Raw genomic sequence first — 27,749 nt, 5'->3', positions numbered from 1 at the left:
AGCTCCAGTGGCAAGGCTGTCCAGTGTAGCACCTTTTGTTTGGGAGAAAAGTAGAGTTGCCAACTCTGAACTGGGAAATTCCTGAAGGTTTGGGGGTGGAGCCTGGAGAGGGTGGAGCTTGGAGAAGGGAGGGACCTCAGCAGGGTATGATGCCATAGAATCCACCTTCCAAAGTTGCCATTTTCTCCGGGGAAACTGACCTGTGTCAGCTGGAGATCAGCTATAATTCTGGGAGATTCTAGACCCCACCTGAAGGTTAGCTAGCCTAAAGGAAAGTAGAGGTGAGGATGAAAAAGCTGAACACAGCATCTGCAGCATTGCTTGGAGAGCTGTGAAGCATGCCTATATAACACTGAGAGAATCCAAAGATACGCAAAGATACGCAGCCGTGAGGAGGGGAGTCACAGTCTATGGGAAGGAGTGGAACCCCACGTGCCCTGCTCACAGTCCTTCCGTGATCACATGAGGAACTGCTTACATATTTTAAAATGGATAGCCATTATGCCTGTGAGCATCTTTGGGTTTGCTTTTAATGAAATTCATGGGATGCTATTTAGAACAACCGCAGGTTCTACGCTTGTATGAGATGGTTGCATAGAGGCACAGAAGACACATGACCTGGAGAATGCAAGTCAGTATGGCCCAGGCTGGATGAATCATATGCAGGTTGGAAGTTGATGGTGGGAATTATAGTTGGATGTGTCCAACACTCTATCCTTGTTCATTTTTTGGGAAAGAAGAATTGCTCACCTAGGCAAACTTCCATCAGTCTCATCGTCACTTCTCTGCTCCCTGGAGGGGACCAGATGGAGAATGACAACGTGCTGTTGGTCAGATCCAGCACTTCTCTTTGTCCTTGACAGTAAACAGGCAGTTACTACTATGAAGCCTACAAATAAGACACAAAGGCAACATCTGATGCATAGATTGCTCTGCAGCAACTGGCATATTCAGCGGTACCAGTCATTGAGGGACCATTCGCCAGGAATTTGTCTCATCCCCTTAGAAAGCCATGTAAGCCCAGGGTTATAATCACATCTTGTGATGGGAAACTACACAAATCATAGTAACTTCATATACAAAGGAACCCTCAGCTATCTGTTCTGAAACCATTTTGCATAAATACAGTGATTCTGTATTGAGTTCCCATGCTATTAGAAAAACTGGTTTTTTCTACCAGCTTTTTCCACACCTTGCATAATTTTGTAACCCTCTCCTTTATAATCTTTTCTCTAAACGAATACTCCCAAACTCCTTAACCTTTCTTCAGAGAAAAAGTGTGGGCTCTTTTCTGCACCTTTCCCAGTGTCGCAACATCCCTTTTGAGTCGGGGTTACGAGATGTATGGAGAGCATTCCAATTACAGCTGCTCGGCAGATAATAGTGTTCATTTTTGGAAGCAGAAAGGTCTACAATGAGAATTTATAACATACACACCTCCCCTGAAAAAACAACAACACTAATAATGGTAAGCTTGTTTTGCTGAAATGAAAGACGGGTGTTATCTTGCTTGTCCGAAATGGCCTGCTCTCTGAAGCTGTATTTAAAATAATGGCATGTGCAGGCAAGAGGTGCTGGCTGGCTGTGATCAGCCACTTGATGTCCTGTTTGCTTTGCCCCACCAATACAGTGAATTGCAGCATTATCCCTATCATAAGGAGATGGACCTTTCAGGAACTTCAGCAGCTCCGGTGGCTTAGCCATATAAACATCGGACCAGGCCAGTTGCTACAAAGCTGATGCTCTTGCTCTTTGATACGCTTCAAAAGGTATATAAGCTTGCATTTTCCTTGACCAGTGGAAGACTGGAACTGGGGTCCAGAAGACTGGTGGGAAGCCACAGCTGTAGCAGTCATTGGGAGAATGGATATCAACAACAGGGAAAAACTTCCTAATAAATACAAAGCTGAGAGAGCACACAGGCTCAAGGAAGTCACAAACACTCAATTTTCATACAGTGTCCCATTGTCTCACTGCCTTGCGAGTTGGAGGTTTGACCTGTGGAAATAAGATGTTGATGTAGATGCTGATAATTAACGGCCTGAAGAAGAAACCATATTTGAAACGAGTGAAAGGATAAAGAGACCGGTAAAGCTCGTTGCCGTTGACTCCAGTGAACATGGTTGCTGCAATTTCGGCGAACTGTGTCGCTGCTGCTGTCACGAACAAATTGTGGACGCCAGCAATTGTGAACTTGCCCCGTATTAACGGGAAACAATATTGGACATTCGTTCCTACTTTGGAAATTTCCATCAGCCAATTAATTGGGCTTTTAGGTTATGTAGGTTTGGGACTTTATGATATGACATATGTAAATACACTGATGAATTACACTGTATGAAAATTGAGTGTTTGTGACTTCCTTGAGCCTGTGTGCTCTCTCAGCTTTGTATTGGGAGAATGGAGGCTGGAATAGGGGAGCCAAGCAAAATCTTCTTTCCACATAGGCCCTCTTGTCTAGATCCAATGACAAAGCATAGTCCACGTAATACTTCTTTTTATTAGGACCAATCAAAATGACACAGAACAGTGTGCAAGCTTTTGGGTTCATTAGATCTCTTCGTCAGGCAGGATGTTATAAAACACAAAGTGGTAAGGGGGAGGGGATGCTTCAGGCCGCAATTTTCTTTCCAGCATTCCTGTGTTTAATGCTGGCAAGTCTGGGGACACTAGACACTGTGCTACTTCCTAAAAGACACTGTGCTACTTCCAAAGCGAGCTCATTGCCTAAGACTGTGTCCTTTGTAGCCAATGCTTGGATGTCATTTGTTAAGCTCAAAAGTGACAATACTTAAACACTAGCCTTTGAAGACATTGTCGACCCCCAATCCCAAACTCAAGGATCTGTGTTCTAAGACTGCCCAGATAATTCAACATTGATTCTATTAGCCCTTAAAAGTCTTGCATTTATCCAATAATATCCACAATTATTCCAGTGTAACATGTAGGAACATTTAATTATGGAGGCCTGCAATTTCCTTGTCATTTCAGAACAGCCGCGTGGGTGTTTGTTCTCTGTAATATCAAGGGATTCTGTAGGATGTATGGATTGTAACCATGCTCATACTCAAAACCCTGGGATAGGAATGGGTTGTTCCTATACTATTTTCTATGTCGGCGAAGAGACTGAAATAGCATAGGGTTCAAGCTGCTCTCATCATCTTTCCATGGGTGAAATTCAAAGCTGTGTGGGACTTCTGTGCTCAGGCCTCAGAGCTTTGATCATGATGTACAACATGGGTCCCCAATATGATGCCTGATGTGATGTGATGAGTAAAGGCGGGCATGAACCAAAATATGAACCGAAGTTCATTATGAACCAGGCCAGTTCGTGGTTCGTGAACTGGCGGTTCGTGGGGAGCTCATTTCTCATGAACTGTGATGAACGTTGGCCGGTTCTTTTGGTTTGTATTTCAGTTCCTCACTGCAGACAACCAGACACGTATCAATCAGTTTCCTAGGCAATGGGAGGGGCTCTCTGCAGACCTTCTGCAGAACCAGAAGTGACATTTTCATGAACCGAATGAACCAGTTCGTGAACCGGGACAAGTTCATGAAAATTTGTGGTTCGTGAAATGCAACAAACCACAAACCGCATGGTTCTGGATTTTCCCGGTACATGCCCACCTCTAGTGATGAGTTTCCATGGAACCTTGGGGCACCTAGAGTGCAAGACAGCTTAGAAAGATGCCTGTCCTTTTCAATGGGAACGTTTTGTGTTATTTTGTACTATCTGATTCAGCATTTTTATGCAATTGTTGTACAAGTGGATGTTGATTTTAATAGCAAGATTTTTGTCCAATTTTTTAAAATGCTGTCAGGGAAAAGCAGGTGGCAGCAGTTTCATCCCCAGCATGGGCAAACAATAAAAGAAACTTAAGCTCTCAAACCCAACAAGAGTTGACATGAAATTGATTAACATCCCTCCTGGGAAGTTGTAAATATCCACAGTAATAAACAGGCAGCTTTTGCACATCCTTAACCTGAGGCTTTCTGACTCTTATGATTAAACCATTGCTGAGTAGCGACATCAGGAGACAATAAAAACAACCACACATCCGTGTGTTTGGTTATCTATGGAATCTAAGGACACGCCAAAAGACCACTGCTGCAATCCAAAGCTTTATTCACAAATGCCAAGGGTCAAATCAAGAATTTCTTTTCCTAAAATTCACTCTTTTAGATACAGCTATTATTTCCCCATTCTCTTTTTCCTCTTTTAAAAGAGGGGTTTCTCTTTAATAACATAATAATAATAATAATAATAATAATAATAATAATAATAATAACTTTCGATTTATATACCGCCCTTCAGGACAACTTAATGCCCACTCAGAGCAGTTTACAAAGTGTTATTATTACCCCACAACAATCACCCTGTGGGGTGGGTAGGGCTAAGAGAGCTCCAGAGAACTGTGACTCGCCCAAGGTCACCCAGCTGGCTTTAAGTGGAGGAGTGGGGAATCAAACCCGGCTCTCCAGATTAGAATCCTGTGCTCTTAACCACTACACCAAACTGGTTCTCTGTGATTTCTCTGTGATTTCTCTTTGTAGAAAAATCAGTGCATCTTTTAGCAACTTCAGCCCTTGCAATTGTTTTGTGCTATACACTTCTGGGTGGCATTCCAGCAGGAGGACAGGAAGGTTTGGGAAGACATTGAGTCCCTCTACATGAGATATCTTACATGGGGATGCTCAAGTGTAGGGAGACGCATTGTTAGCCAGGAAGAGTAGTTTAAAAAGACAGCTGAAGGCTCTGTCAATTTCACCTCTACAGGAGGAGATCTCTCTTCAGAGGGTTTGGTATTTTCATCTTCTCCTACCTGAAGTGGAGGTGAAATTGACAGAGGCTTTAGGAGAGGAAGATGAAATTAACAAACCCTCTGAGGAGTAATCTCCGTCATCTCTGTCTTTTTAAACTACCCTCGTGTAGAGAGGTGAAATTGAACTACACTTCCGGGCTAACATTATGTCTCCCTACACTTAAGTGTAAGATGTCTTCCTCTGAGCGTCTGTAAAAAGAAATTGTGAAATTTTGCAGAATCTCCCTTCCCGTTCTTCCTCTCTTCGAGCTAAGTAAAACTCATTAGAAACGGACTCCAAATTCCTAAAAAAGTGGGAAAGAAATGAATCGTTGGGCTTCAGGGAGAAATTAGGTAAAGAGGAGTTAAGAGAGCTTCTCTTAACAGCGCTACACTGAGATTTGTTGGCAAGCTCGGCTTTGTTTGCATACTTAAGCCGGTGTGTCTGTCACTTCAAATAACACATCAGTCGCACTGCCTTGTAAATTGGGTTTGTGCCCCATTGCCTGGTAGGAGATGTGAAGGATGCCGCTGTGTGGCTTTCTTCTCTCTCTCTAATTCTTTATTCTTTTGCACAATGGACTGGCAGGAGCCTTCTGGCTTTTAGAAATGGAGATTCCCCACAGGTGTACAACGTGTTGCTTTGCCCAATGTGAAAATCAATAAATATGCTCACTGCAAAAAAGGAGGGGGGGATCTAATACACAGAAAAACTCAATATGAGGCAATGAGGGGAAAGTAAAAGCTCTCCTCTAGAGAATAATGGTTTGAAATGGAAGTCTGAGAGAATAGTGATAAAAAAAAAAGAATTTCCCTGCGGAAATAAGTCAGCGCCAGGAGGACGAGAACAAAGAGAACTAAGGGGCATGCCCTGGCTTAGCCAGATCACTGAAAGGTTTCTAGTGTTAGATGGGAGGAAAGGAGTTTTGTCCATGGGTAATTGAACCATCCGGAGTGCATTGACAGCTGAATTGTTTAAGCATTTTTTAAAAAATCCTTTTAGTCCTGCAATGTTAATTCTTTCAAAATTATAGTTGTTTAAAAATGTCACATTGTTTTTAGAACAATCGACATTTAGATCTGGTCCAAACTTGCTTTTTGCAAACATTTTCAGCCGTGCCAAAACTGCCTCCTCTTTATTGAGATCTTTCCGCACTGGTTGCAAAAACTGTTTGTGAAATCGCCTTCCATAATAGCGGCATTGATCTTGTTTATTGAAAGTGTGGCCTATAAATATCTTAATAAATGTGAGATATCATAATCGTACCTGTTTTTATTCTTTTCCAGGCCTGGCAGTTCCAATGTCTTGCATAAAGTGTGGGAGGCACAGGGTTAATCTCCTTAAAATTTGCTTCTCTTATTAAAAACTAGGGCAAGAGAACCTCTTCAGCTGAAACTGATTAGGAGCATTTGGGCTGTCACCATTCTTGATTTTATGATAGTCCTATAAAGAGCAGCCGGTGATTCACTGGAACAGACTTTGGCTTTGCAGTGCTATGAACTGGTACTGCATATCAAATAAGACACCCTTCCAGCTATGCCTTTAGATCCTTCCCCAACGGGGAGTCTGTGGGGTTTAGCATTTGAGAACCAGTCCAGATCTACCTTCTTTCCTTTATTCCAAACCTGGAAAAGCTCAATGCTAGTCTAGCATCAGAGGGGTAGAGCATAGAGAGCTCTCATATAAATCCCAGTTCCTGCTCTGTCTCAGGAGACCCCAGCCTTTTTGAGCCTGTGGGCACCTTTGAAATTGTGACATAGGGTGGTTGCCTCAGGAGGCAGAGCCCATCACAAAATATCGGGGAGTGAAATAATAGATAAATCTTTTTTAGGGTTGCCAGGTCCCCTGGGCTCCAACCAGGGGATGGGGGGTGTCTTGGGGGAGGTGCACTTGGGAGGTGCTCACCATGTGTGTACACAAAGTGTGCACGTACTCTGGACTCTTCGTTGTCATGTTAGAAATAATGTCATTCCTGTCGTAACCACAAACAGTCCAGAGCACACGAGAATGAGCTTCAGAGCCCCATTCCCGTTCCGTACACCTCCCACCTTCAGAGGTGGAGGGGGGCAGAGGCTGGGAGAAGGGAATCCTCCCCTTCCACTGGGGGACTGGGACTCTGTTCTAATAGTAAGTCAACATTTCAGGCAGAAGCTCTTTTTAACAGGATATCTTTTAATATACAAATTTTGTTTTAATTATTTTTTTGCATACACACTAAAATGTAGTGAATATCCTTGTGCAATGTCAAGATGGGTAGCTGTGTTAGTCTGTCTGTAGCAGTAGAAAAGAGCAAGAGTCCAGCAGCACCTATAAGACTAACAAAATTTGTGGTAGGGTAGGAGCTTTCGTGAGTCACAGCTCACCTCTTCAGATACCTGAAGAAGTGAACTGTGACTTAGAAAAGCTCCTAACCTACCGCGAATTTTGTTAGTCTCATAGGTGCTACTGGACTCTTGATCTTTTCTTGTGCTATGTTGACAGCTGTTGCTGAACCAACGTCTAAAAAATCAGCACAGCTAATCAGAGCCCTGCTGGGCAAAAGTCCCACCTGGCCCCACTGACTTTCTAAAAACATTTAATGGTCCCCAAGAAAGGTGTTGTTGGGCACTATGGGGCCCACGGGCGTCACATTAGAGAATCCTTGTCAAACCCATAGTAAGTAATTTCCTCTGAACAATGAAGAACAGGAGAAGATCCTGCTAATTAGCAGCACCTAACACGTAGCTGAGTTTGCTCTCTGCACAAAAATATTTAAGGTCTGGGTGTGCCCAGAGGCACGAGCCAAAGGGCTCTTAAACTTCAGCTTGGAAAGAGCCTAGAGCTGGGCAGAAGATCAGCTAGTGGGGAGAGGAAGCAGCTGTACGCCAATCCCATAAGTGTTGCTGACCCCAAGTTGGGAAGATCCTGGAGGTTTGGGGGTGGAGCCTGGGGAGGGCAGGGTTTGGAGAAGGGGAGGACCTCAGCAGGGATCTATTGTAATGGTGTTCACCCTTCAAAGCAGCTGTTTTGTCCGGGGGAACTGATTTCTGTACTCTGTTGTAATTCCCGGAGATTCCTAAACCCCACCCGGAAGTTGGCAAGCTTACCTCCCCTTCTGATTTGCTGTATTGTCTTCCTCTGTGTGTTGTTAGCTGCTTTGGGTTCCCGTTGAGCAAAAAAGCAAAATACAAATATACTTCATAAAATAAACCTGCATCTTGCCGCTCTCCAACACTCTCAAACTGCCGTCAGGCATGCTTGGGGGAGAATGGAAGGTGACATAGCAGGAAATGCTGTTCGGCAAGGGAGACCTCTTAAGCTTCTGAATAGCCTCCTGGGGCAAATCTCATCCATCATTTCGATCCATTACAAATGGACTCACAGCAATGAATTTTGTATTAGCTAAAGTAAGACTGTAGCGCTTGGGGAAGAATATGGCATAGCCTTGCTGATAGAGCTCTTTACTGAAGAGGATGTGATCATCAGCAATGTTCATATCAAGCACATATCTCCTCCTTGGCCCTGGGCAAACTCATGTGCCAGCTTTGTTTTCTCTTGGGTGGGTTCAATCCTTAAAATCTATCGTACAGACCCACAGGTGTTCCATTTAGGAGTCCATTCCATCTAGATGGTGAAAATGTATTTTTAAAAACCCCATGATCGGTGCGGGCACCCTATAAGTTGGGCAGCTGCCCAGAGCCCACGGAAGCCCCAAAGTTTAATTCAGTTGAACCCTGGAGGGATATTCTCACACCCAGGGGTTTTTTTCTGGGAAAAGATGTGGCAGAACTTTCCAGAGGGAAATGAGGAAGAAACACATGGGATTCTTTGAAATAATATTATTTTCACACAATATTGCCAAGTATTTTCAAGAGGTGCCGGAACTCCATTCCACCGTGTTCCCGCTGAAAGCCCTGCTCACACCTCTGCTGCTTCTCTGACACTCAGGAGATCAATGGAATGAGTGGGCAAAAGAGTATAAAATGGAACACATAACTATATGTATGCTGTGTCATATATATGCTGAATTTACTGGTCTGACGGGCAGTGATTCTGCACACATTGGATAATGCACTTCCAATCTTCTTTATAGATCATTTGGAATGGATTTTTTTGTGTGCGGAACAAAAAATCCACCTCAAACAATTGATAAAGTGCATTGAAAGTGCATTATCCAACGTGTGCGGAATCAGCCGGGGTCCCTCTTTAGATGTTTGTGTAGACTTCAGATGCAAAGCTACAGCCTAGTCCCCACCCTGGAGATGCCAGGCCATTTCCTGATGCCACCAGGAGAATTTAGCGGTGGGGACATGTGTGCTGGTGTTGCATAAGGGCAAGACATCATTTCCAGGAAGTGCCATCATGACACTGGGGGGCAACGCTCTAGGATTCACCAAAATCTGTATGAGTTTTTTGATGGAAGTGACATCACATGCCCATTTCCCCCCATCTCCCCCAGCCTTTCAACCACCAGCAGGCTCCCCCACTAAACTGGTGAACTGAACTACAGGACTTTCACCCCCAAATCCAATCCTGATAGCACCATTGTGCAGGCTTCTACAAGAGGGACGTTTGCTCAGAAGCAGAGCACATGTGTTGCCTTTGTGTAAGGTCCCACATTCAGTCCACACCATTTCTAGTTATCACAGCTGGAAAGGCCCCACTGCCCCAGGAAAGAGAACCACTGGCAGCCTGTGTAGCTGGGATAGGTCTGACTTCATATGTCCCTGTCACTGAAAGACACATCTGTCAAAAATGGTATGGCAGATTTCCTTGCGTGGAGCTTCTGAGAGAGCTAAAACTGGCCCTGCTCGTGTCGATGTGTCTTGCCAGAAAGCCATTCCTCTTCCTAAGCCAGGCCTACAATCTTGTCACATATTTTGTTTAACACAGCTATATTTTTGGGAAGCTTTTCTACTGGTACAGTCCCAGGTGGGAAGCCATAGCCAGAGGTTCACAGACTCCATCTTGATGGGCCACTGTTTGTTCTGTCTTATCACAGGAAGTTTCTTTAAACTTTATCAGACTCATGGTCCATCTAATTAAGAACTGTGAGCTGAGGGCCAAGCTACACATGACGAATGACACTTGAATGGCAAGTGTATTTCTCCCTGTTCACTTGCCCTCCACTCAATCCACTTGCCGTTCAAGTGTCATTCGTCATGTGTAGCTTGGCCCTAAGACTGGCAGTGGCTCTCCAAGGTCTTGACAGAGAACGGTCTTTCTCAGAACCTGGTTTCTGAGACCTTTTAACTAAAGGTAGTTTCGGGTAGGTAGCCATGTTGGTCTGCAGTAGGATTTGAGTCCAGTGGCCCCTTAGAGATCAACAAGATTTTCAGAGTGTAAACTTTCGAGAGTCAAAGCTCTCTTCTTATCTGAAGAACAGAGCGTTGACTCTTGAAAGCTTATACTCGGAAAATCTTGTTCATCTCTAAGGTGCCACTGGACTTAAATCCTGCTTTTAACTAAAGATTCCCAGAACCGAATCTCAGGAACTTCTGCATGCACAGAGGCTGCTCTCCCACTAAGCCATAACTTCTCCCCACCCTTGGAAGGACCACTTTTTCTGATTCACATCCCCTTTTTAATTTCTGCTCAAAAATAACCATTGACTGTAGCCCTACTGGAACCATCTCTGCTCTTCAATAGTCCTACTGCTACCTGGAAAGTATAAGAAAAATATGTGTCGTCCTATCTTGTTTCATTTTGCCGGCTCCCAGTAATTTGATATTTTAGACTCTGAAGTACTTTTTGGTATGCCTTCCTCTGCCTCCGTCCCTCTCTTTCCTTCTCTCTTGACCTCTTCTCTTGGGGGGTGAACAAGAAGGGTGTCTACACGAGGAAAACAAGAAGGGAATAATGAAAGGACTCCTTAGCCCCAGGAAATGAGTTTTGAAGAGCACAAAATTTCACTGAAAAGTGAAGGCTAGAGAGGGGTATGAGGAGAAATCGTCTTCATTGTTGCAATTTCAAAGCTTGCCGTTGACCCGATTTCAAATAATCTCACTGTAACTCCTTCGTTCTCTCTCTCTCTCTCTTTTCAGGTAAGTGACGTTTTATTCTCCTCAACCCTACGGTGGAGTGGGCTGTTTCTTTTTCGCGTGTGGGGTTTATTGTTTCAAGTGGAAAAGAGAGATATGCCATGAAAAAGTAACACAATGCAGAAAGGACAATTGTGAGGGAAAAGGTGGACCAGAAGAGGATTGCTCAGGTAAGTTGCCAACTAATGGAGACTTTGTAGAAACCAGGATGCCTTTGAGGGTTGGAAGGAGATGTTGGGAGAATGACACAAATGTTAAGTGTTGTTGTTTTTACAAAAACCTATGACAGGCCAAGGGGCGATATTTTGATTTGTGTGTACTGTGAAGCAAAGGATGTGATGATGACCAGTTCTGAACTGAAAACAGAGCAGTGCTGAAGCACAGAAAGAGGAAAGATCCATGACGGTTTAGGGACTTCGTGTTGAGTAGTTCTTGTTTGCTTTTTCATTATAACTCTGTTTAGGATTGCACGGCTAGATTACCAAACTGATATTTTGTGGCTGATGGATTATGGATAATGTTTGATCTAATGCTGGTTTGAACAGATTTCTTAGTGCTGATCGATGTTTTGTTTTACCTATGTTGACTGGGATTTTGAGCAGGCATTTGTCAATAATATGTTGTGTAATGTAATATATATATATATATATATATATATATATATATATATATATATATATATATATATATATATATATATATATATATATATAAATGATTTTTAAAAGGTAGGAAAAGAAAGCAAGAAAAATCCAAGGGGACAAACTTGACTTTTCACTAACCATGTGACTGCCTCCTAAAATGGCAGCCTCTTGTCTAGGTCTTTTTTTTTTTTTGCCGATAGTCTGTGGTAAAACTTGTCCTTCTATCATGTTGGCCATTGTTTCTCAATCCCTGGTCTACAGTTTTGGCGTCCACTAGTAAGCAGGTTGGAAGAATGCGGAATATCATGTCTTCAAGTTGTGTGTAATTTGGTTCCAGGGGAAAAAAGCCTTGTTTTCTGTTTGGGCTTTTTTCTGTGTGGGTTTCTTTCTGTATGGCTTTTTTCTTGTGAGCATTTATGACTGTTTTGTGGGCCTTTTTTCCTGAGGGCTTTTTTCCTGTGGGCTTTTTTCTTGTGAGCATTTATGACTGTGGCGGGGGGGGGGTTGTGGGCTTTTTTTCCTGTGGGCTTTTTTTTCTGGTCACCGTGTAATTTCTACCAATGTTGTGGAAGAGGAATGAGAGCCGGAGGTTTTCAGAGAGAACCACTGCCTTACAATCATATTCGGTTTTGCCCAAACCGTGACTGCGCTCTGCTGTCTTTTACATTGCACTTTCCTTTCAATAAGGATAAGGAATGAAATTGGTTCTTCGTCTCTCTTTTGCATTATCAGAATATAATGTTATGATTCTCTCCTTCATTGATGATAAAGTGGAATGAAACTGGTGGCTGAATTTTTTAAGAGGTTGGTGCCAGGTGTAACACTGAAAGGGAACTAGGCCTGTTATTTGACTTGAAATCAAAAAAAGATTACTGGTGAAGTGGCTGAGAGAGAATAAACAGGGACCATCAAGATGTCAAGTTTGTATAGAGCCATTCTGCTGACTGTAAAAAAAAACCACTTTAATTTTGCATGGATGCAGATGGAGTTTGAGTAGGTGCTTGTTTTGCAGAGTCTTCCAGATTTATTTGAAAAGAGACAAAATAAAAAGGCAGAGGGTTGAGCAGTTAATTATCAGTTACCTGATTTCCAAATGTCAGGTTGGAAGAGGAGTGCTGGGGCAGGGACTGAGACCATTTAGCACAGTCATAGTACCATAGCCGCCCTGAGCCTATCTGTGGGGGAGGGCAGGGTATAAATCAAATCAAATCAAATAAATAAAAATAAATTGTTAAGCCTGGCAGAGCAGGCCATAAGTGGGGGGCAGCATCGGACTTCCTCTTATGATTTGGGGGGCTGGACAGAAGGGGCAACCATGATGGAAAAACTAGGCAGGCAGAAAGGGGCGGGGGGAATTATAGGAGTAGAAAGCCCGAGTTAAACTCCATATAGAGGGGGAAATTGAAAGGTAACCTGAACAACAGATGCCATCTAGAAGCAGGGTGTTTGATCAAGATGGTCACTGACTCCAAGAACTGCAACCGGTAGCAACCATGACGGACCAGTTCTCAAGCTTTGAGTTGGATCTTTGAGCAACTTGTGTTGGGTAGGTCTGGAGGTGTGGAATGTAAATAAATGTGCATGAGTTAGGGGCCTAACAGGCTAAGGGCCAAGCTACACATGACGAATGACACTTGAACAGCAAGTGTATTTCTCCCTGTTCACTTGCCCTCCACTCAATCCACTTGCTGTTCAAGTGTCATTCGTCATGTGTAGCTTGGCCCTCAGAGAGAAAGACTGTACCCCGCTAGGACTACCAGAGCTGCCTCCAAGGTAACCAGAAGTGGACTGGCTCCAGAAGTGACCTAATTGACAGGTGTCGAAGACCAAACAAGATACGCCTCTAGTAAAGAGGTGTCAGGAGACTTCAGGAGCAATTGTAGGAGCAGCAGGATAGAGAAGCAGACTCCCCATCTATGGCCAGCAAGAGGAAGGATGCTTGAAGTTACATTTACTGCCCTGGAGGAATACGGCAAGCTGGGGGATTATGAGAGTGCTACAGACATCAGTCAAAGGGGAAATCCCGCATCGAGGAACAGGGAAGAAACCTCCAGGGAACAGGTGTGAGGCAACATTCTCACCCAGAGGATGCTTAAACACAGGTACAACCTGTGCTGACGTAAGCCTGCATTGGTCTTGGGTGCTGACAGGAAAAAGCTAAGGACAGCTGTCTATCCTCTGATGCCTTGTGAGTGAGTGAGCATTGGCAGCGGATCAAAGTGCCAGAGATTTTGCCACCGCGAGTGCTGGCATGAGTGTAGGAACTGACTGGACTGATTGGACTAAAGATTTCTAGAGTTGCCCTTGTCCTCTGCATTCCATAGCTTGCTTGACCTTTACACAAGTTTATAACAACAACAACAACATTCAATTTTTATACCACCCTTCAGGACAACTTAGCGCCTACTAAGAGTGGTTTGCAAAGGGTGTTATTATTATTCTCCCACCTGTGAGTTGGGTGGGGCTGAGAGGGCTCTGGAGGAGCTGTGACTGACCCAAGCCGGCTTCAAGCAGAGGGAGTGGGGAATCAAACCTGTCTGTCCAGATTCGAGTCCTGCCATTTTTAAACCGCTACAGCAAACTGGCTCTCACCTCTGCAGCATTAGCCTAAGCCTAGGACTGCTGTGCATCTTCTGCAAATACACCAGTTCGCTGCCGGTGCCTTGGTCAGTCCTTTCTTCCCAGCCCACGGTGGCCCCAGCATGTTCTGTCCAAATCACCCTCCCTTGAGCTGCAGCTCCTGAGCCGGCACACTTTGGCAGTTCTGCAGTTGCAGAAGTAGAGGAGGCTTTGTGATCTGGAGGGCTGTCAGAGTACAAACCGCCCCCTTGGGGGAGCTGGAGGGATGGGGGAGGAAATACAGAGCATATTTGAGGCAAATATTTAGACAATTCTGATGCTCTGTTGAAACGAAGTGTCGGCTGTTAATAACTGATACCACTGGGGAGAGCGGCTTTACAAGATGTTCCTGCCATGTACTGATTGTGGGGGGGGGGGAGAGGACTGCCATTCAGTGTTTCCCCCAGGGGGGCTTCCCATGCACACGTACTGGCAAGGCCCAGCTGTGTTTGTGTGTCTAGAATCTAGCTCTTTCCCCATAGGAACGTCGCAGTGAATGAATCTAGTGGCAGGGATTTTCTCCATTGCCTGTTTTCATGGACCCAGTGGCCAAAGGGGAGAGCCAACACTATAGAATTTTGGAAAGATGCTTCTGGGTAGAATGCATTATTATTTGAACTACACCGATCCATGTCTGGAGGAATAGGAATCAAGTGTTTGTCAAGCTGTTTCATTCCTAGTTATGTGCTGTGAGAAAAGGAAGGAACTACATGAATGAGGAACTCCATCAAGAAACCAAAAGACACCCAAATCGGATTACAACCACCACAAAGTTGCTGCTGTATTAGCACAATAGGCCATTTTGTTTGTGAAGACTTGGTGATTCAGTTCGTGGCATTGTCAGTCTTTGACAGTGTTTACTCCCCCTGGAAACCTATGCGTATTATTTTATTTTTATTTTTTATTTTTTTTTCATTGCACTTATATGCTGCTCCCTCTGCCGAAGAGGCTCAGAGTGGATCACATCAAAGTATAAAAACAAGATAGCACAATAAATAAAAAACAATTCCAGCTTATCAAACCCAGCGGTATTCACATTGCATAATCTCTCAAGAACCAAAACCCATAGGGCAGGTGGAGAGCTGTTAGATGTTGTTCAGACCGGGGTGGGGGAGAGGATGCCGCCCCCCTTCCTGCAGGAGGCCTCAACCTGCAAAAGGATAGCAGATCTTATCGGGCCTGTGTTTCCACAAGGTGTATCCTGCACCCCCTGCCCCAGGCTTTGCTCACTGTGTCTATGTGACAAATTGGCCTGGGGGGGCGGGATAGAACTTACCCCTGTGGCTCATGTCTCAAGTCACTAGACCTTAGTGAGGAAGAGTTCACTTCCCCTCAAGTTTCATCACCCTAAGCAGAAAGCAGACCCTTTTAGCACTACCACTGCCAGAGGCTTCTTGAAGTACACTCGTGCGGTCCTTCTTGCTTGTCTCTTTACAGACTCTTCTGTAGATTAAGAACTTCAGGCTTTTCCTGGCTTCCTTCTCTGTACTTTGGTATGCATGGGCCATTAAGCTTTTTATGCGAGCAGAATGACCACATTAAGACCAAATTCTACAGGGTGGAAGGGGCGCTTTACTTGTCATTAAAGTCATTGGTTACATAAAGGAAAACCGTATAGTTCAGCAAGAATAGTCTACTATTGAATACAGAGCAGAAGAAAAATGAAATGAAATGCAGCCCTCTTTCCTTCTGTCTGAATCTTACCCCTCTATGGAAGTGAATGAAGTGGTGGAGACTGAGCACTGTTCAAGTTACCCAGATTCAGTTTCCATCTTTTCCTTTTCCTAGTCATGTTATCACAGCCTTCTTTCCATCACTTAGATCAAGCCTCTCTCTTTTTTCCAGCCAGGGAAAAGCACAAAGTTACAAGCCAGGATCGCTAGCTCCTGTTTAGGAAATTCCTGGAGATCTGGGGGTGCAGCCTGGGGAGGGCAGGTTTTTGGGAGGGTATAATGCTGTAGAGTTCACCCTCCAAATCAGCCATTTTCTCCAGATCTAATTCTGGGAGATCTCCAGCCATCACCTGGAGGTTAGCAACTTACCCCACTTCAGAGAATTTGAGGATGCTTTCTTGGAAATACTGTCTTTCCAGGTCACGGGAGTTTCTTCCTTTAACATGCACACACACATACACACACACAGCACAAACCACTGGGAAGGAAAATCCTTCTCTTGGATGTAAATCATTCCCATTGAATCCATTGTTGATTTGCTGGGGGGATGTCTTTTATTCTGTTGGCTAATTACTGTTAACATAAAAAGGTAAAGGTGCAAGCACTGTGCAAGCACTGAGTCATTACTGACCCATGGGGGTACGTCACATCATGATGTTCTCTTGGCAGACTTTTTACGAGGTGGTTTGCCATTGCCTTCCCCAGCCCTCTACACTTTACCCCCAGGAAACTGGGTACTCATTTTACCGACTTCGGAAGGATGGAAGGCTGAGTCAACCTTGAGCCGGCTACCTGAACCCGGCTTCCAACAGGCTTGAACTCGGGTTGTGAGCAGAGCTTGGGCTGCAGTACTGCAGCTTACCACTGTGCGCCATGGTGCAAAACATAACAGTTGCAATTGTCTGCACGGAGGCAGATTGATAGCTACCAAAACTCCATCAACCAGGATTGCCAGACTCCAGGGCCGATTCCAGACGGGCACAAATAAAGCGAGTGCTTTCGCTTTTCCAGCGACCTCACTCGTAAAAACCCATAATGTCCCGTCCCTGCTTACCTCCGGTTCATGGCGCTGTGTTGCGCTCCAGAAGCGGACAGTATGAATGCCGTATTGCGGGTTTGCACACTTCTGGACGCTTCGTCGCCGTGGAGAGGCCCTCCCCTTTCCCTCATTCCTTTGCCAGCTGGCCGGCAACAATATTCCCTTAGGTTTTTTTTTTAAACTGGGCACCATTTGCGCAGTTGCACGTTTGCGCACATCGAACTGCGCAAATGTGCACAAATGCACAAATGCACAAATGCACAAAAGTTGACGGTGCATATTTGCATACCTGCACATTTGTGCATTTGCGCATTTGCACAAAACACGTAAAAAAAAATTAAAAAACCCCTGAAATGCGAACCAATGAAGGCCGCCGACGTCAACTGTGACGGGGAGGAAACAACCAATCCCGGGTACCTCAGTTGGCCGTGCGAACATCCGGAAGTGGGATGGCACGGCACGCTGCGAGACAAAGCGGATGGAGACGAAACTGAACGTGTGGCCGGTAAGCGATTATTTCCGCAGAAAAACCGCAATTTCTGGCCATCTGGAATCGGCCCAGGTGGGGCCTGGGGATCTCCCAGATTACGAGTAATCTCCAGACTACAAAGATCAAATTCCCTGGAGAAAATAGTTTGAGAAGGTAGATTCTATGGCATTACACCTTGCTGAGCTCCTTCCCCTCTCGAAATCCCATACTCCTTAGGCTCTTTCCCAGGAATTTCCTAAGCCAGAGTTGGCAACTCTACTCAATGACCCTTTACCTAAGAGCAAAGCATGTGTAAACATCTGAGTATTGGAATAGTGTAGAATAGTGTAGGGTAGGATTTCTCTCTCTCTCTCTCTCTCTCTCTCTCTGCCTGCCTGCCTGCCTGCCTGCCTATCTACATACCTACCTACTTGTGCTTTGCTGGGCAAGAACATTCTGAGTTCCCCTTGGGGAGAAAAACAGGATATACAAAAGTAAATGCAAAATGCTTCTGTGAGGCACCAAATGAATGGCAGAGCCCAAAGTGCATCTCACTGAGAAGGCAGTCACATGCCCAGGGCTTAGGTTGACTCAGAAGTAAGTCTCATGCTATTCTGTGGGGCCTGCTCCCAGGAAAGTGTCCTTAGGATTGCAGCCACAGTCCTTGCTGAGACATTTCTGGGAGGGTTCTCTGCTGCCTCCAACACTTTACACTACCAGCTGGGGTGATGAGAGTTATTGGGGGTAGTGCCATCAACGTCAACACTATGCTATGCTTATTTATTTATTTAATTTATTTAGAAAATATATATGCTCTCGCCCAAGACAACCTGCCCTTTTGTCCCATTGTATTAGATCCAAAGGCTTTGACTAAGTTCAGAATTTTCCATTGGAGGAAGACTCTTCCAACAGAATGCATCTTCCTCCAATATAAGATTCCTCCTTAGGTCGAAGGAAACCTATGGATCCAAACCAGAGTCCCCATGGTTGACAAGGACCCCTCAAAGTAAGCATATACTGAGAATGCTCTGAGAGTCATGGATAGACATCTGGCAGCTGGCAACCACTGGGAGTTGGTGGTGGATTGGGTAATGGGGAGAGGCTAGGGATGCCAGACCCCCAACGGGAGTGGGGGATCCCCCGCCCACCACACCCCACCCCGACTTACCTGGACAGCGGGGGGTGCACACCTTCCATGCATGCTCCCCCGTGGCACTGTGTGCTCCTGTGTGCAGCAGCCACCTGGATCGGGCCCATTTTGGCCCAGATCGGGGCTGCTGCAGAGTACAGGAACTCTCTTGCGCTCCTCAGCGGCCCAAAATGGGCCCATTTCGGCCCAAATCGGGCTCATTTCAGGCCCGTTCTTGCCCCACCCTCAGCAGGCATATAGCACTCCTAGTCATGGGGGATATCAGCATCCTTCAAAATTTTAGGTGTCTGTAAATGGTAGGAAGCTGATAAGAAAAGTTCTTTGCCTGGACGCATCTTTGCATATTGAATGTGTGTATTTTAAAAGAAACAATAATGCAATGATTTTTCATTAGGGGAATTTTAAATTACATTCGTCCTCCCCCCTCCCTAGAATTACCAAAAGTAAAGATAGAGATTTTATTTTTACAGACCCCCCCCCCCCCCCACACACACATTACTCTTGTAATTGTTTCCAGGCCATTCCCGCCTACCTCTTTTTGCCCTCCTGTCAAGCCATTGCAGTACGTTATTATTGTAATTACATTATGGAGGCCAATAGCATTGTACCAACCAAAAGCAATAATCAGTGTAATTTAAAAGCATTTAATTCTGCAGAGTCGGCTTCTGACGTCGTCTCCCCAGGTAGTTGTACCCACTACCGCCGTACGTAGAGGAGCGAAGGCTTAACATAGAGTACTACCCAAATATATTCTAGGCAGCGGTGGTTTTTCTTTTTTCTGAATTTATCAGCGGGTATTCAGTGGTTTGAAATTAAATAGTGTGGTTTGGACATATGTTTTAAAATGCAAAAGATACTCTGCTGGAATATCTTCTCGAATTTTGAAAAATAGTTCTTCCATCATTCTGTATTTTACAACTGAATGTTTTATAGAGCACTTTCCGTGTCATTTTTTTCAAAGCTTTCAATTATTTCAGTTCAATTGCATGATTTCCCCCAACCCCGCTGCTATGTTCCTTAATGCATATTTGTGCATTGATAAAATAGTGCAAAAAATAATCTGAAGTTAGTTGACCACAGCCAAGCTTGGACCTGGAGAGGTTCTAATGGGCTGAAGTTTCCCTTCTGGCATTTCACAGCCCCTTCACTCAGCTCCAGTGTATAGCAAACCCTGTGCCCAGCTGCCAGTTCTGTCTTTTTAAACTACCCTTCCCGGCTACCATTGTATCTCCCGACACATGTTCTCAATGCGTCAGATGTCTCGTGTGGAGATACTCAGAGTAGATAGGGCTTAAAGGAACCTGAATAAACATGTTCACTCCTTTCTTCAGGAAGGTGCATGCTTGTACCTGGATGAGAGAGTGATGCGCTTAGTGGAAGGAAGGCATTGGTTGGCATCTTTCTCAAACCTGGAATCCCGCCCCCCCCCATACTGATGCATTACATACCTTACATGTAGCTACTCATAAAAAAGGATGCTGAGGAGCAATCCCAGAACTCTGTGGCATTGCTTAACAGTTGCATTGAAATCACCTCTCCTGAATATCAATGACACTTTTGCCTCGGTTGGGAGGGGCAGAAACACCCAACATTGTAGGGTTTGCATTAGGGCTTTGATGCATCAAACCCATCTGCTGGTGTTGGAACGTCGCATCCTATTTTATGAGCAATGTATGTAATGGGTTCAGATTGACAGGCTGTAACCGCCTGGAAGGAGGCGATCCATTCAGTTGCCAGTTTTTGAGTATTCTCACGTTGCCTCACGAAGCAAGAGGCGAAAGTTTGACTGCCTTAATGGAGGTGGGTGTGAAGCCTAAAGCAGAAGAAAGGAATGCTATTGCAAATAATACTCTTAGAGATGTGTGAAACACTCACAAATAATTTTGCTGATCATATCCAAAATCATTCTGCTTCTTTCAAAATTCACTCACATAGGAACTTCACAATTTTGTTTTGAATTCTGCTGTCCATCAGATTTGGTGGCACTTGCACACACATACACTCCGAATGCTTTTGTTACCTTTCTTTGAACCTTCTTGATTTTTATGACACTTTCATCTCGCCCTTCCTCCAAGGGACTCGAGGTTCCTTTTAAATCCTTCCGTGGTTTTATCTAAGAAGGAGCTTTCCAAATCCATTTCAAAAGTTGCTTTGCCTCAAATTCAGAGAGAGCCAAAGGAAGTGGAGGAAACACCCTGAGCCATCTCAATCATGCAACACTAATTCTATGAAAACCTTCAGTGGTTTTGGATAAGAGAAACCTTTCAAGTGTGGTGTAAATCGATATAGCAACACTTGCTGCCATGGCTTACCTCTGCCCCAAATCCTTCATAGGTACCCAAGCTTCACATCCAGAGCTTTTTTTCAGTGGGAACACAGTGGAACGGAGTTCTGGCACCTCTTGAAAATGGTCACATGGCTGGTGGCCCCTCCCCCTGATCTCCAAACAGAGGGGAGTTGAGATTGCCCTCCGCGCCATAGCGCGGAGGGCAATCTCAACTCCCCTCTGTCTGAAGATCAGGGGGCAGGGCCACCGGCCATATGACCATTCTCGCTGAGGGCAATACAAACTTTAAAAAACTCCCCCCTTGTTCTAGCTAACCCAAAGTGATGTCATTGTGCGGTCCTGAGTTCCATCACTGAGTTCCACCACCTCTTTTCCCAGAAAAAAAGCCCTGTTCACATCAATCCAGTACTGACAACCCTAGTATTTAGGCAACGATGTTATTGTACATTTACCAAGAAACGCTGCCGTTCAGATTCCTTAGGAGATAATTTTGCTACAGCTCAACACCAAATCCATTATTCAATAGCAGTTGTATACTTTCCTCCCCTCTCTCCCTCTTGACACTTGCAAAGAGTTAGGTTAGCTTTCTCCCTCTCCCCCCTTCCCAACTCTCCTTTGCAGCTCACCTGTGCATTACAGCGGGATCTGCCATTAGAGCAACACACACTGGGCAAATTCATATGCTAGTCTGTGCATAATACATTATAATAAGACCCACTGGAAACAATCTGTACTTCTTTCGCTCCCACTGAAACACTGCAAATGAATTGTGTGTGTGTGTGTGTGTGTGATTGAATGATCCTTATTCTGTGGCTGTGGATTCCAGCAAGCTCTGCTTAGCATTACTACTTGGACTGTGTGTTTTGCAATGTTGTGACAGCAGACCTGCTCAGGAAATATCACTAGGCAATGAAACCCTTTACATATGGATTCCCTAGTTCCATTCGACTTAAAACGTTGACCTCACCAGAGGATTAACAGTTTGCTTTGAGTGTAAACTCTTGGTACATGTTTCACCCGTGTCAGCATGCATTAGTCCTGCATCGACGCAGTTCAGTCTATGGAGAGGAGTGGAAGATGTGATCTTGTGGGTTAAGTATCTTGACAGCCAACCCTGCAGGGATTAATGGGTACAGCTCCCTGCCTCTGAGCCCCTAACCCTTGTTGATGAGGCACTGAGGTTTATCTCTTGGGTATGAAGCTTACCAACAGGAGCTGAGCAAAGGTCAAGTGATCTTGGATGGCATAAAATTCTTGCATTAAACGGTCTCAGAGGAGAAGTCTCAGTTGCGGAAAAGTAGTCTTGGAGCATCAGTTTGAAAGTCTGCCTCGGCTTTTCTTCAGCAACCCAAGAGAAACCCGTCTGTGTCTTGAGTGGTGTTTCATGCAGAACTTGTCTCACGAAAAGAAAGTAATCATGTTGCTTGGAATATAACACATGCAACTGCTTTATAGTGGGCCAGACCATTTGTCTATCTTGATCAAGGCTGTCTACCACAAATGGCAGAGGTTCTCTGCGAAGTCTCAAGCAGAGATCAATCTCATCCCTGCAATATGATAATCATTTGAGTGAGAGGCCAAAAACTGAACCTGAGACATTCTGCACAGGGTTGCCAGTCCCCCACTGGTGGCAAGGGATCCCATAATCCCACCCTCCACCCCCTGCCCCTGCTTACCTGGCCACTGCAGAGCACTCCTGCCCTCCTCATCAGCCCGGTTCAGCCAGATTCAGCCACTGTAGAGCACAGTGGCACTCCCACACTCTGCAGTGGCTCGATTCAGGCCGATTTCGGCCTGAAGGGGGTGCCTGATTCAGCCCCCCTGCAGAGTGTGGGAGCACTTCCAGGGTGGCACATGGCCTGTGTGATGAAGTCACTTCCTGGAAGTGCACAAGAGGGAGAAGAAAAGGAAGGTGTCAGGCCTCCAAACTCCCGCATGGAGGATTGGGGGACCTGGCAACCCTATGCATGCAAAGCAGGTGCCCTTCCGTTGAGCTGTGAGCCCTCCAGCATTCCTATTAATAAAGAATGGGCCTTAGGCAGCTGATGAATGGAGCAGCTTTTCATTTCGATCCAGAGGCAATCTGTTGATCTTGTCTGCCTTTCCAATGCCATCACCTTTGATTTGGAATCATGAATCATTTTTTTTGTTGCTGTGGTTCTTGTTCTTCCAGTCAGAATTAATTCATCGTCTGTTTTTCTTTCTCATCCAATACTAGCAGTCTGGGGGAAGGGACTTGTCTTCTAAATGCAACCGTATTTCCTGCCTCTTCCGGCCCTGAGAGTGATTGCTGATGTAGAGGAGATGGCTGAGGGATTTGTATTGTCTGTCCCTCTCCATCACTGGGGCTCTGCACATCAGCGTTAGCACAGCAATAGCAAGGGATGGTAAAAAATATCAAAATGGGTGGAGATGGTAGTAAAACATTGGATTGGTTTGGACAACAGGCAAAGAGCTGCAGAAGAACCTATGAAAAATAATAAAGTACTGAGGTGTAACTCTATCACAGAAATCTGGTGAAGGAATAAATCCCTCATAGGGGAATATCTTGGCCGTATAGATCAGTGTTACAGATACAGCTGCGATGGATATCCATGGTTTTCATTTCCTTATTTGCAGCTGTGGGTGAGAGAGATTTCCAAGCAGCTGTGGCAGAGCTGTGGCAGCTGCATCTGATGGTGAAAAATGTTGTGCGGCTGGATTCTTCAGAAGAGTAACAGATTTGCAATAGAATAACTTGTTCTGTTCAAGACCACCCCAGGACCATATGACAAAATCAACTCCTCCGTAATTTGAATGGGAAACGAGAATGAGCGATAGACCGGCTTGCAACTGGGCAAAGAAGCACGACTTCCCGTCGTCCGCTGCAGCCTGAGATGCCCCTGGAAATGCTGCTCCAGGGTGATGCGAGTCCCCAGGAGCATTGTGAAGGGGGTTTGGAAGGGCTGCCATGGGAGGGGGAGGGGGAGTCTGCAAAAACCACAGCTCTCAAGTAGGGGGAGTCTGCAAAAACCACAATCCCTCAATGGAACAGGCTTCCTTGGGAGGTGGTGGGCTCTCCTTCTTTGGAGGTTTTTATGCAGAGGCTAGATGGCCATCTGACAGTAATGCTTATTCTGTGAACCTAGGCAGATCATGAGAGGGAGGGAGGGTTACATTAGTGCTTAGTTCTCATGGCCCCTTTGTACATGGCCAGGGTAATGCCGATCACTACTTTGGGGTCAGAAAGCAATTTTCCCCAAGCCAGTTTGGTCAGGGATCTAGGAGACGGTTTGCCATCTTCTTGGCATGGAACAGGGGTCACTAGGGGTGTGAGTGGGAGGTAGTAGTGAATTCCCATCATTGTGCAAGGGGTTGGACTAGATGACCATGGAGGTCCCTTCCAACCCTATGATTCTATGATTCTGTTCTTTGAAATTGCTCAGAAACCACTGGGAGAACATTGCAATCTTCCAGGACATTCCATCGCTGACCTAAAAGTGGCTGTCCTCAAGCCAAGAAACTTCAAGGGGAGATTACAATGTGAGATTGCTGAAATGGAGTTTATTCACACATTCAGAACAACAGACCCCCCTCCCCCACTGCCCAGGGCTGAACAGAGGATTCTTATGTCACTACAGATGTTAATTTCTGCTCTAATTACATCCTGATACCCTCCCTTGTAACACCCTACCCACCTTTGGCTGGGATATAAAGGCTCAAGGATCTCCATTCCTACTCATGTCTGAAGAAAGGCACTCTGACTCTTGAAAGCTTACACTCTGAGAATCTTGTTGGTCTCTAAGGTGCCACTGGACACACATCCTGCCACACCTCTCTTGTGTAACATGGATCTTTCTCACAGGATCCAGCGAGTAGAATTGAATCAACATGGATGGGTAGATCTACAGTGAAGGGAGGCTGCATTGCTGCTATTGAGGGACTGAAATGGTTCGTGGCCAGTAGAGATGTCCCTTCCTTCTCCCCAAAAATCTTTTGCTCACTTTATCACTTTTTTGGAACTTTTGCTGAAATTTGTGTGGCTTCTTCTCCTGAATAGCATCCACCAAATTCATCTTGGATTCCATTTCAGGAGAAATTCAGCAGTCTGTAGTTATGGAAGAGTTTCAGAAATATACTGAGTAGGCCCATTGTCTAAATAATTTCTCTCTACATATGCAGATTTTGATGTTCAATCCAATAATTTTCTTTAACCCATTCAAATTGCTTCTCAGCATTTTACTGAACAGGACAATGTGTCATGAACCATTTCATCAACCCAATCTTTTTACACACATTGACATTGAAATGTGCTCATACAATCCCTTCTCTTTTGTTGCCCATGGGTGGTCAACGAAGCACACAACCATGAGAGACTTGAACCCTGAGCCGAGCTCTATTCTTCCGTCTCCATTTGAAACCTCTGGTTTCGGATAACCTCAGACCTAGAAAAGGAGAGAAGGGAATTAAATTAACGAACACAATTTCTCCCTGTCATTGAACTCTGACTAATGAGTCTATTTCTGGGTAATAAGAAAGAGCAGGAAGTGACAAGGCACTGTAATGAATTAGTGGCCCAGAACCTCGTTAGTCAGAATAATCTCTCCACAAAAGATAAATGATGCAAACATTAATTATGAAGCGGGTGCAGAAATGCATTGCGTATTTTTGGCACACACAGACACCCAGTCACTGTAAAGCTGCAATCCTATACACTTTATTTTCGATATAAGTCACGTTAAAATTAGGGGATGTTGAAGTACAGGCATGTAGGATCTGAGTTTGAGTCCCAGGCTGGGACTGTCAGATGCCATACCTGAATCCAGGCTGGGATGTGTGAATACTAGAGATGGGCATGAACCAGGAAAATACCAAGCTGTGTGGTTCATGGTTCATCGCGTTTCATGACCCATGAACTTTCATGAACTTGCCCTAGTTCGCAAACTGGTTCGTTTGGTTCATGAAAATGTCACTTCCAGGGCAGCAGAAGGTCTGCAGAAAGCCCATCTCCCCCACCCACCCCGGTTGCCTAGGGATCTGATTGATCGGCACCAGGCCATCTGCAGTGATGAATCAAAAAATGAACCAAACAGGCCCAAAGTTCATGGTGGTTCATCAGAAAGGGGCTCTGATGAACAGCTGGTTCGCAAACCGTGAAACGGCCGGTTCATGATTAACTTTGATTCGTATTTCGGTTCGTGCCCATCTCTAGTGAGTACTCCAGTCTAGATTACTGGTGGTGAGTGTTGTGACTTGTGATGCCCCTAGTATCTAGCAAAATCTAATGTTATATTCTGGAACCTGACATCCAAGAGGCAGAAGATACTCTGTGTACCATTTGCCTCCACAGAACTGGTGTGCATGCCATAGCACTGAATTCAAGGAACATGGATTGTGCTGGGTGGGACGGTTGTGAAGTCTATCCCAGAAAATTATCCATCCGGACCACCTTCATAGGATAGCAAGACATACATTGGCTAACACAGCTATAGAGCCAGAGGATTATATCTCTGCATAATGTTGGCCTTCCAGCGGAAATGAGAGTTTAACACTACACACTAGCCATTCAACATCTCTTTAGATTGGAGATTCAGTGATATACCCAGCGTAATAGCCACAAAAGCCTACGGAAGAAGGTGACAAAGCAAGAGAGCATTGAGAACTAGTTGGGACAGAGAAAAAGAAAGAACTGTTTCACAGAAAACTTAAGGGGGAGAGTTAAATGGAAATAAATTACATATATGAAGAGTCAGGATGAACAAATCTTCCACTTCTCATTTCTTTTTATACTTATTTATATTTTTGTATTCTTATTTCAGTTCTCCACTTTGTCCGATTGGTGGATTAATTTGTATTGTGAACACAATTTATATGTGCCATCTATGCCATTTATACAGCACTGAGAAATCTGAAACCATCTCTAATTACAACTATGTTTTATCCCTGCTTCTAGAGAGTCATGAAAAACCAAGCCCACTTCCACCTCCGAAGCACCATTCTAAGCGGTATCCGTTGGATGGAATAACATGATAATATGCTGGAATATCATAATAATAATAACATTTGATTTATATACCGCCCTTCAGGACAACTTAATGCCCACTCAGAGCAGTTTACAAAGTGTGTTATTACTATCCCCACAACAAAACACCCTGTGAGGTAGGTGGGGCTGAGAGAACTCTGAAGAGCTGTGACTGGCCCAAGGTCACCCAGCTGGCCTCAAGTGGAGGAGCGGGGAAGCAAACCTGGTTCTCCAGATTAGAGTTCTGCACTCTTAACCACTTCACCAAACTGGAAGTATGACAGAATGAGACGTGAATGTGACAAAGAAACAGATCATAGGGAAATGGCTTTACAGAGCGGTTTCACTGAAGACTGGTGAGAATAAATATATTGTTTGGTGAAATTTGTCTCCGTTTGAGTTTTCAGTGCAGTGAGACCATAAAAAACAGTATGTCCTCAAGTTGTGGGCTTCGGTCAGTGCAGACAGATGGATTTGTTTTGGGTGCCTCAAAGCAGCACCAGGTCCATAATCTGAAGATTCTCTAAAGTGGATTCCAAAGGATTGACAGTGGGGGAGGAAACGGGCAGAGCCGGGAACTCAGTGGGGAGGTTCGAGTAATAAGAAGCAATGGTTCTGTTCTCCCTCCCCAGTCGGCAGGCTCTCTGCTGTGCCCTGCCTACCACATTAAGCTTGCCTGCCCCCATTTTTCTCCTTTGTTGTTTCTTATAACAGGTGGCTTCAAAGAACCAACACGTGGGACTTGGTCACAGTTGTGTCTGTGCCTTCCAGGTACAATTATTTTACAATGCAACTTTATTTTGTACAGTGTCTTTCATGCAAGCAATCTCTGGGAATGCTTTCGAAACTTAACACCGTTCTGGAGGGGAACAATGGGAGAGATGGAAAGGAAATAAATGACAAATTAGGAAAGGATCAAGCATGGGTGGATGTTAGCAGATGAGAGTACAGGGGTTTTTTCCCCTCCAAGCACTTCAACAATGTCTCCTAACCAGGGCTTTTTTTCTGGGAAAAGAGGTGGTGGAACTCAGTGGTTGCCAGAAC

General features: G+C 44.9%; 1 protein-coding gene across 5 annotated transcripts in view; it reads left to right on the top strand.

Moving 5' to 3' along the window:
• LOC129342146 (protein CEPU-1-like) overlaps window positions 1-27,749 on the top strand; it is a 1,103,651-nt gene that overhangs the window by 375,770 nt on the left and 700,132 nt on the right. The window lies entirely within an intron of this gene.

The sequence above is a fragment of the Eublepharis macularius genome, chromosome 14, assembly GCF_028583425.1.
Source record: "Eublepharis macularius isolate TG4126 chromosome 14, MPM_Emac_v1.0, whole genome shotgun sequence".
NCBI classification, from domain to species: Eukaryota; Metazoa; Chordata; class Lepidosauria; order Squamata; family Eublepharidae; genus Eublepharis; species Eublepharis macularius.
Note: the sequence above shows the minus strand (reverse complement) of the source record. Positions and strands in the feature narration are given on the sequence as shown.